The sequence below is a fragment of the Culex pipiens genome, chromosome 3 (assembly GCF_016801865.2).
Source record: "Culex pipiens pallens isolate TS chromosome 3, TS_CPP_V2, whole genome shotgun sequence".
Taxonomy (NCBI): domain Eukaryota; kingdom Metazoa; phylum Arthropoda; class Insecta; order Diptera; family Culicidae; genus Culex; species Culex pipiens.
The window spans coordinates 113,741,168-113,752,488 of record NC_068939.1 but is presented as its reverse complement, the minus strand read 5'-3'; the positions used below and the strand labels follow the sequence as shown (position 1 = coordinate 113,752,488).

General features: G+C 41.7%; 1 protein-coding gene and 3 pseudogenes across 1 annotated transcript in view; 2 read left to right on the top strand and 2 right to left on the bottom strand.

The window, feature by feature from the left end:
- The window catches only part of LOC120414006 (lachesin), a 278,358-nt gene that overhangs the window by 102,003 nt on the left and 165,034 nt on the right, over positions 1-11,321 (top strand). The gene's annotated exons all lie outside the window — the stretch shown is intronic.
- On the top strand, positions 32-5,970 carry LOC120431226 (uncharacterized; annotated as a pseudogene).
- LOC128093566 (uncharacterized) lies at positions 6,561-6,884 on the bottom strand (annotated as a pseudogene).
- Positions 7,027-11,165, bottom strand: LOC128093567 (uncharacterized; annotated as a pseudogene).

Genomic DNA, 11,321 nt, shown 5'->3' with positions numbered 1-11,321 from the left:
GCAGCACCATCTTCCACCGGAAGATTTTGGGGCCTCCATCGTTCCGGTAGCCATCATTTGCATTGGACAAATCCGGTCATTTCGACAACGGAATTCTCGTTTTTATTCAGATAAGTATTGTTTGCTTTCATTTTGTAGAAGTTACATTTAATAATTATTGTAAAGGTGGAGTATCTTTACAAAAATGATTTACATTTTCATTTTAGAATTGATATTTTGTGTTCTCTTCTCTTTCACAGGACAGCAATTTCTGGACAACCATCATCATATCATAGTATTCATCATAGGGAATTGATTGGATGGATTTAGAGATCATTTACAAGGTATGTTAAAAAATATTGTTATGTGAACATATCACTTTTTATCAATTGGATATTCAAAACATGTCAATTCCCTTTTTTTTTTTTAAAGATAATGGGTCTTAATTGAAAACATTCATGGTGTTAATTTTTGAGATATTACCCTTAAAACTACTTTTGAGAAAAACTTCTTGCAAATTGTAATTCTCGCTTACTTTTTAAAAAGGTCCTATGTAAATAGGAAACTCATGGCGCTTTGGTGGTTTTGAAAAAGTAATCTAGAATTATTTATTGGTAAAAATAAAAAGGAATCTAAAAATATGCAATTCAGCATTTCAATAAGACGAATACACCAGTTGTATGATTAACGTTTTTTCATTCGTATTCAGTCATATTTTTGTTTTGCTAAATCATCTTCAATCAAAGTCATCTGGTTTATGGTACCCATGCTTATTAATGTTAACCCCAAATCAAACAAAACAATCAATTTATATAAATAAGTTAGACTCTAGTACATTTATATATTTTCAGAAAAAAAAACACCAATATATCACTTGTTTTCATAGTTCTTTTATGTTTTCAGATGACAGTTTTGATATAAAAAAAACTTCTTCTCACTATTTTTTTGTAAACAGTGCATTGGGCTTACACCATAGAATAGAAATGTAACTGAGAGGAAAAACAAGATGGCGACGTGTATCAAAAGTGCTGCATGGATTTTGCCACTTCTCACTATTCTGGCTTCACAGTGTACACCGAACCGGTATAACTTTCAAATCCAGCTGGTCTAATCCAATGCCAACAAACTGTAACAGTAGGACACTGCTAGTTCGGAAATATAATATCAAAACGAACTATAATTGATTTATTTGTAGTATTCAGGACCAATACGAAAGACGGTGAAGGAGCAGGCTCTAAATCAGTGGTCACTGTGGTGACGGAACAAAACAAAACAATTTATTTTTTTCAAAATCCACCTCTCGATTTCTCGCGCACATCCTACTCTTTTCGCGTTCGTCAAATGACTGTCGTTCTCGAGCAAGCAGCTGTCAAAATTCAACCATACACGCTGAAACGCGACAGCTCATTCAAAAGTTTAATGTAATTCTTATGAAACGCAACTCATTCTTCTAGGCATTCTACCCAAATTTGAGTAAAGAAGGTTTGACCAAACAAAAAGTCGAACTTTATTTAATTATTTTGCATTTACCTTTTCCTTATTATTTTCGGTTTCTTTTATTTCACATTAGCACTACTCATTCCCTACAGTCACCAAAGTGCGGGTCGCGGGCTGCACATAAGCGCCATGTTCTGTATGTATTTTTTATATGCCAATATCTCAACCCTGAAGAAAATCCCCGAATATCATGATATGAATTATAAACTTTTGGTGAAAGTCCTGAAAGTGCCGTGAGAACCAATGCTCTAGACTAGATGATGTTGTTTATTGAATTATGATAACTAACCGAAGTGTAGTAATTCGTCACCGAGGTTTCACGTGAGTTTTTTTTTACAAAACTCGAAGTTTAAAACTGGCCCACCAGATATTTTTTTAACACTGAAGGCTTTGTTACATTGGGACCTATTGCCTGAGAATTTGAAAAAATACAGCTGTCAAAAATCTTGTGCGTTTATTTAAATGTTGCTTAAAATTTTTTGTGTTGTCCTTTGTAAAATCCTAAAATCTTCTATTGAAGTTAAATCCTCTAAAACATTTTTTTTAATTTTTAAACATTTCATAGCACAAAATTAGTGTGACATGTCTGGCTAACATTTTGTAACTTCGTCTTTGTCTATGCCATTAGGTAGCTAAGAGTAAATATGGGTATCCAGAGCCATCGCTCCGTGCCGTACTCAAACACTTAGGATTCTTAGGACTTAAAAGGAAGATACTAGTAATAGTGGCCTACAGCTATGAAGTCAATTTCAATTTTGTTTAAACTTACCGACGAAACGTTACAACAAAATCCATCAAAATTGTCAATTTATCAGCCGAAGTCACCTCAAAAGTTGTGTGATTTAAACAATACATGAACAAAAACTTTAGAAATTGAAATTCATAATGTATCATGATTAGGCTGGTACAAATTATATTTAATGTTTTTGTTTAAACTTACCGACGAAACGTTACAACAAAATCCATCAAAATTGTCAATTTATCAGCCGAAGTCACCTCAAAAGTTGTGTGATTTAAACAATACATGAACAAAAACTTTAGAAATTGAAATTCATAATGTATCATGATTAGGCTGGTACAAATTATATTTAATGTTTTTGTCTACATACTTACTTACTTTCTACGAATATTCACCAACGCGAACTTTTAATCCAACGAACGATCTTTTTAAATTTACAGTATTTTTTCTTTATGTGTAGCTTAACACCATGCTGGCAAACTGTCAAACGCGAAAAAGTGTGAGTTTGTTTATTTGTTTGCCATAGTCTAATACCTCCTTCAGTTGTGTTGGGTTGAGCCGAGGATTAAACTCCCAATCTACCGCTTATGTGACCGAAGGTTTACCACAGGGCTACATGGTACTGTATATTAGCAGCCAAAACTGAACAATATAAATGAAAAATCATGCTCAAATAATTCAACATTTTTTCTTGCCTGCTCCTTTCATATTCCCATTAGCTGAAACAACTGCATATAAAACTTAGTTCAGGAGCATACAAAAATCCTTAAACAACCTTCAAACAAATCATTCTTCTCAGCTGTTTGATCAGGTTCGTCTTGGGTTCGTCCTTTTTATTACAAAACAATTGCATAAATAATCACAAGGTTTTGTGGATAAATGTACAGTGTGTGCATCTATTTGAACATTCTTTTTTTGTCAATTAAAGGATTATCAATTTGATTTATTCTAAAAGCGACCAAACACGATTTTTTTTTATGCATTCCAAAATTCCAAACTAGCGGGCTTCCACTGTACCATAATTATACCAGATTTCAAAATGGCGGAGCGGTTTTTTGTCCAAGATGACGGCAAAATGGTTACAACGGATAATTTAAAACAAATATTTTTCAGAATTAAAACTTTTTTTTGAAAAATTAATTATATTTTGCGTAAAATAAGCCTAAAATTGAAAAATTAGGTGTCGCTGAGTCTAGAATCGAGGATAATCGCTTGTAAAAAATTGGGAAACCAATAAATTCCAACCAATTTTGCTTTTTTAACACTTCTGAGTCACACATATCAACTTCCGGTCACGCAGAACCGATACCGGATGTTTCGGATACCGGTTCTGGAGGTTCTTAGACAGAACATAGTCATAACACTGATTGAAACATCATTGTAATCCTCAACTGCAAATGTGATAAAAATGTAGCAGAATGAAATTACATAAGCCGACTTCGGTACCAAAAGAACAGAACAAAAATAATTTTAAGAAAAAATGCAGATTCGCCAATTTGAATAGAACTGCATTTGAATTAGCGAATCTGAATTCGCGAATTGGAACAACTGATAGCTGTCAAAAGCTTAAAACCACGTGCTCAAAAATATCGAACAGCCGACTCGATTTGGAGGATAGAAACATAGAAATTAAATAAAAAAAAAAAACCTCTCGCGGGTGAACCACCACGAAATGGATTACCCGACGGGCCAAAATTTCTCATAGATGGCGTTGTTCGTTTGGTAGTAAGAAATTCAAATTTGTTCTGAGAAATTTACTTTTTTGTGAATATCTCAGCAACTACAAATCGCAGGGTGACAAAATTTGACCTGCTGATTCACAAAAAAATTAGCTTTCACCAGGTCAAATTTTATCTCTAACTGATCTTTAATTTGGGAAATATTGAATTTAAATTGATTTCCACCATACATTTTTTAAATCGCTTACTACCAGCGTGACAGCAGCCGCCATCATCATGTTTTCTCTTTCTCTCCCCGGGCTTGACAGCTAGATCTGTGGATCTGTCAAACTTTTTTTTTTGTTTGGATGTGTTCGGCAAAAAGTCACATCGGCATCGAACACATCGAAATTCCGTCCGCCGTGCCGGGAAATCCCGCGCTGAAAGCACATTTTCGATCAGACGCGCGATCCTACACGCTGTTCGTCATCTCGACGGCCCTGTTCAAGAACCTGAACTGCACCGGACTGGTGCTGGCCGCCGACGGGCAGAAGATGAGCAAGCGCAAGAAGAACTACCCGGACCCGGTGAAGGCGGTGCACAAATACGGGGCGGACGCGGCTGCGGGACGTGTTCCTGCTGTAGTTCTACGTAAGTTTGCTGAAAAATTTTAAATGCTTGGTAAATTTAAACAATTTCGGTCAATTCAGGCTCGGTACGATGGCACGTCCAGTCGGATTGATTTTGGCCACCTTTACGGATGATCTCGTGCGCATGGCCGGAATCCGTCGAGGCGCCCCGTCTCGAGGTCGAGAGGCTCCTGCTCCGATTGCCAGTCCCGCTGCTGCAAAGGCCAAGACCCCGAAGGAATCCACCAAGGGAAAGGTTCTGTTTGTGGGAAATCTGAAGCGGACCATCAACATCCAGCAGCTGGCGGCATAATTCGCTCTGTTCGGGACCGTGATGGTGATGGACAAGGAAACGGGTCGCTCCAAGGGTTTCGGTTACGTCCAGTACGTGGAGGCGGCCGATGCCGCCAAGGCCATGGCCCAGATGAACGGTGGCCTAGTGGAGGGACAGAAGCTGAAGGTGACGATGGCGCACCAGCCAAACTTAATGGAATTCTGAGATTCACCCGGACCGAACTACACCGGGCTGGTGCTGGCCGCCGACGGGCGGAAGATGAACTACTCGGACCCGATGGAGCTGGTGCACAAGTACGGGGCGGACACGCTGCGGCAGTACCTCATCAATTCGCCGGTTGTGCGCGCGGAGAATTTGCGGTGAGTTTGATATCTTGAGCGTTTCTCTAGAAGTCGTTGCTAATAATGATGCATCTTTCAGCTTCAAGGAAGACGACATCAAGGACGTGTTCCTGCTGTGGTTCAACAAGATTGTTTATCGATATGACGCGGGTCGTTACGCAAGCAAGCGCTCGACGAACGTGATGGACGTGTGGATTACGTCGTTCAAGGAGTCGCAGCTGGAGTTTGTGGCCAAGGAGATGAAAGCGTTACTTCAAACATGAAGTACATCAACCTGCCGATTGAGCGTGCCGTTTCTCGGATGCAGGCCGTCGTCAAGTTGAGCTGTGTTATGCGCGATCGTAGAACCGTCCCCATCAAGTACCCGATGACGGAGGTCATCGTCATCAACTAGAGCAAGGAATATCTGGACGACATCAAATCCCTCGTGAACTTTATCCTCGACGAGCTCAACGTGCGCGATATCATTCTCAGCTCGGACAAGCAAAAGTACAAGCAGGTCATTCATGCGGTAAAAGTACTCACGGACCCCCAAATCGCCGAACAGCTCAAGCTGGGCTTCTTCAGCGTGCTCGGCCATCGCATCGAGCTGAACGAACTTCGCTTTATCTACCAGTTTGACGAGCAACAGGCCAGCGGCCGAAACACGGCAACGACAGCATGGGCAGACATGGACACCTCCAGAAGCTTCGGCATATCGAGCTCCACGGTCAGCAGCAGCAACGTTTCGACCTCCAACCCACCAAAACACCCACGTCGAGAAGATCCTTGCAGATCTGTTGTAAAAGTGTCCCGGTCCGCCGTTGGTCGGCAGCCCCGACAAATTTTATGAGCTGAAAGATTTTAACCCACGGAACGCGGACAAATTTGTTCCTGCTGCGCCGGGTCAGGAGTTTTGAGATCTTCAGGTGAACGTCGACTTCGGCACCACTCTGACGGACGGACGGATATATTTATTTATTCATTTTGATTGCAGAAGATTCTGCGAGGAGTCAACCCTGCGGGAGATTGCCTTCGACAAGGTGCGTATGGTGATGGATATGAACCTGATGGTTGTCATGATCGCCGAATGTTCACCTAGCACCGATTCCGCTAAGGACGATGAAGAAGAAGACAAGTCGGAGCCGTTTTTGTCGCAAATCGCGCCGTCGTCATAATATCAGGCTATTTATCTGGAAGGCCGCCAGGAACTCCTCGAGGCATTCATCGACCTTTCTTCGAGCCTAGATCAAGCTGCGTGATCACCTGGGCATCTTCGTAATCTACATGTGCGCTTACTTGCTCTTGATGTGTCGATTTGATTCATATAAAATAATAAAATAATATGGACGGGGAAGGAGGGGGTAGGGGTCTCAAGGTTGTCTTCTTCTTCCAGAATTGTTTTATTAATGAACAAAATGTGAACCTTCCGGGCCTTCGTCACATCCCGGCGGGTAGAGAGCCTCAACAACGCTGGTTCACGCTGCGTCGCTGAACTCCAGTCCAGCGGAGTTCGAGCTGCGGCCGCCTTTGGCGTCGGAACCCATTCCGGATCCTCGTGATGCAGATCCACCAGCGGATGGTCCGAATCTTTGTCGGACGTTGGCGAACCCATGCTCTCCAGGTATTTCTCCACATGACCCAGCAGCTCCTTCAGCGTTTTATCCGCCATGCGATCCAGGAACGGCTTGAAATTTTTATTTGTTTAAATTTCTGAATTTATTTTTTTTAGAATTTTTGATTTTTAAAAATTTATGAATTTTTGAATTTTTTTTTTTTAGAAAAAAAAATTAAAAACATTTATGAACCTTAAAAAAAAAATTTAAATTTTAATATTTGAAATTTTTAAAACTTTTTAAATTTAGAAACAAAAAAAATCTATCCATTTTTATGGATACAAATTTTTAAATTCATTTTTTTGCCTTCCTCACCTTACTGAGGAAAGGCTATAAAATCACTCGAAAAATGAACTTCTTAATTCGACCTCGTAGACCCACCTTCACGTATACCTATCGACTCAGAATCATGTTCTGAGCAAATGTCTGTGTGGATGTGTGTAGGTGGGTGGACAAAAAAATTGTCACTCGATTATCTCCGGACTGGATGAACGGATTTTGACCGTATTAGTCTCATTCGATCCGTCTTGGGGTCCCATAGGTCTCTATTTAAAATCAGCAAGTTCAGTTAAGTACTTCAAAAGTTATGCTAAAAAAACGGCGTATGTCCGGAAGATTGTAAAAAGGGTGGTTTTTGCAAGAAACCCTATCATGTTATACATTTTCAGAAAGGTATTAAAAAGACCTTTCCAATGAGCCCAAAACATTGAAGATCTGACAACCCTATCAAAAGTTATTAGCACTTAAGTGTTATTTATACACTTTTTGGAGGCCGGATCTCAGATATTTCAATGAAAATGATGTCCAGGTCCATCATGCGACCTGTCGTTAGTTAGATAATAGAGAGACCTTTCAAATGAGCCTAAATCATCAAGGATCTGACAACCCTATCAAAAGTTATTAGCACTTAAGTGTTATTTATACACTTTTTGGAGGCCGGATCTCAGATATTTCAGTAAAATGATGTCCGGGTCCATCATGCGACCTGTCGTTAGTTAGATAATAGAGAGACCTTTCAAATGAGCCTAAATCATCAAGGATCTGACAACCCTATCAAAAGTTATTAGCACTTAAGTGTTATTTATACACTTTTTGGAGGCCGGATCTCAGATATTTCAGTAAAATGATGTCCGGGTCCATCATGCGACCTGTCGTTAGTTAGATAATAGAGAGACCTTTCAAATGAGCCTAAATCATCAAGGATCTGACAACCCTATCAAAAGTTATTAGCACTTAAGTGTTATTTATACACTTTTTGGAGGCCGGATCTCAGATATTTCAGTAAAAATGATATCCGGGTCCATCATGCGACCTGTCGTTAGTTAGATAATAGAGAGACCTTTCAAATGAGCCTAAATCATCAAGGATCTGACAACCCTATCAAAAGTTATTAGCACTTAAGTGTTATTTATACACTTTTTGGAGGCCGGATCTCAGATATTTCAGTAAAAATGATATCCGGGTCCATCATGCGACCTGTCGTTAGTTAGATAATAGAGAGACCTTTCAAATGAGCCTAAATCATCAAGGATCTGACAACCCTATCAAAAGTTATTAGCACTTAAGTGTTATTTATACACTTTTTGGAGGCCGGATCTCAGATATTTCAGTAAAATGATGTCCGGGTCCATCATGCGACCTGTCGTTAGTTAGATAATAGAGAGACCTTTCAAATGAGCCTAAATCATCAAGGATCTGACAACCCTATCAAAAGTTATTAGCACTTAAGTGTTATTTATACACTTTTTGGAGGCCGGATCTCAGATATTTCAATGAAAATGATGTCCGGGTCCATCATGCGACCTGTCGTTAGTTAGATAATAGAGAGACCTTTCAAATGAGCCTAAATCATCAAGGATCTGACAACCCTATCAAAAGTTATTAGCACTTAAGTGTTATTTATACACTTTTTGGAGGCCGGATCTCAGATATTTCAGTAAAATGATGTCCGGGTCCATCATGCGACCCAACGTTAGTTAGATAATCGAAAGACCTTTCAAATGAGCTTAAAACATCAAGGATCTGACAACCCTATCAAAAGTTATTAGCACTTAAGTGTTATTTATACACTTTTTGGAGGCCGGATCTCAGATATTTCAATGAAAATGATGTCCGGGTCCATCATGCGACCTGTCGTTAGTTAGATAATAGAGAGACCTTTCAAATGAGCCTAAATCATCAAGGATCTGACAACCCTATCAAAAGTTATTAGCACTTAAGTGTTATTTATACACTTTTTGGAGGCCGGATCTCAGATATTTCAGTAAAATGATGTCCGGGTCCATCATGCGACCCAACGTTAGTTAGATAATCGAAAGACCTTTCAAATGAGCTTAAAACATCAAGGATCTGACAACCCTATCAAAAGTTATTAGCACTTAAGTGTTATTTATACACTTTTTCGAGGCCGGATCTCAGATATTTCAGTAAAATGATCGTTGGAAGGGTTTTTTTATCAGACCTTGCCGATGAGCCAGAAAAATTGAAGGTCTGCGAACCCTATCAAAAGGAATGAGTAATAAAATTGATTTGTTAAACATGTTAAGGGAATGTTGCTATTTTTACTGAATGTATTGACTTTATGAATGTGAGGAAGGCACCAACCACCTAAAGGTGGATTAAGTAACGTTTTTAGTTTTAAAATATGATAATTTGTCCCTAGGCAATATGCTTAATATTCGTTCCGGTTTCCTCCGTTAATTTGACCACCTTGCATCCCGAGTTCTGGCCAAACTTCTGGTGCCAATCCATGAAGATCTGCTCGGCCAGCGCGTTCCTCGAGACCAAATGAACAACCCGGATTCTGCTGTAACATGGGGACGGCCGAGGGGAACCGGTCCGGGTACGGCTCTTCGAAGCGTGGCTCGCGCAGGGCACTTGTCGACAGCAGCTGCTAATCGAGCAGCTTCATCGGTGGAAGGTTTTTCTCAGGTCAGGAATCAGGTGGCGAAACTAAATCGTAAGTTGCGTCTCAGCGACAATCCACCGGTCGGAAACGATGCGCAGGAAGTACTGCGGTGGCAACGGTACAAACTCTCTGTAATAGGGGACACTGCGGATGCGAGGTTTCGAGCGACAGCACACGGGCCGGGTGATCTTATCACCGTTCGGCATCGTTTTCCGTGGGGGACGACCTATCGGACGATTTCAGCGTGGCGTACTTTTGGGGGCAATTAAACTGGGCTGGTAGATCTGAAACCAGCTGGGCACCGGGAGGCGGGTTCGAGGAGTGCACTTGCGCGGCGAGCACTAGCGAGGTCGGGTGATTAATCACTGGCGGAGATCACAACACGCGGCTGAGCAGGGAGTAATCCTGCTTCTTGTCCTAGGGCATCCCAGTAACAGGAGACGCAATCCAGCAGCTTGACGGCACAAACGCGACGCTCGTTCTTGGCCCCGACTTCCGCCAGGACCACGTCGGACACTTCAAACAGATTAAGGGGAAGGGGAATTTTGCGGTTCGCGGCCAGGGTTTTGAGCAGTCCGGGGATGAGCGAGGTTCGCACGACTTGATACTCGAGGGTTTTCGGGTTGGCGATGTGAACGGCCGGGATTTTCTCGATATCTCGGTTCAGCTAGCCGGCGATGTCGTCCCGCGAGCACAGTGTAAGGGTAAGGCCTTCAGTAAATCCGGCTTGGGAGATTTGTTCACGGAGTTGCTTGGTCAGTTTGTTCAGGGGGCATTGGCGGGCGATGTGCATTGTGGCCGGAAGAGTCTTCGGGATGCGGTTGTAGTCATACGCGCCAACGTCCTCGATGTCACACACGTGCAGCATGTCGTGCCGGGTTGGCGGGATGAGCACTTCCAGCTGTTTGGAGGCGTTTTGCGTGGTTGGAAAAAGGCGGTTCAGCATTTTGGCCAGTGCTTCGGCACTTTCGTCGATGCCGATGTAGACGTTGGCCTTTGCCGTCAAAATGGTTTCCTTGCGACAGGCTAGTTTCGGGTATTAAACCAGGGTGGTGCTGATCTTCGAGTGGTCCCCGTTGATGATCGGCGGCAACGAGAGAACAACTCCGTTCGCGTCGTAAACTACCGGATAAACCGGCGAGTCTCGGATGATCGGAAAATAAGCCATCAGCTGGGCGTGTGTCGATTGATAACTTTATCAACCTGGTTCAACAGAACAAACTTAATGTCCTTGGGCGCTTTGGCATCGCCGTCACCGCAAATGGCCGAATCTGCTTGGTGGCCTCCGTAACGATCAGCTTCTGCGGGAGACCCTTCGCCGATGCAACCTTCTTAAACTCTGGGAACTCCTTCTTCACTTGCAGCCCCTGGACCAGTTCCTACTGGCACATCAGATCGTACCGGTTGGTCGGAATATTGATCCGGTAAATCACATTCTCCGACGCATCCTTGGCCGCATCCACCCGTCCTGATCATCTGCTTCTCGGTCGTGGCCTCGTCCAGCTCGAGAGCAAACTCAAAACACAGCTTCTAAAAAAAGAAAAAAAATAACAACAACAGCAAGAAACATAACCAAATCCTACCGTACAGTACCACCATACGGTATTGAAATAAAAAAATATTTTTTTCTGTTTTAAGGGAAATTTCACGATAATATATTTAAAAAAAAAATGAACTATA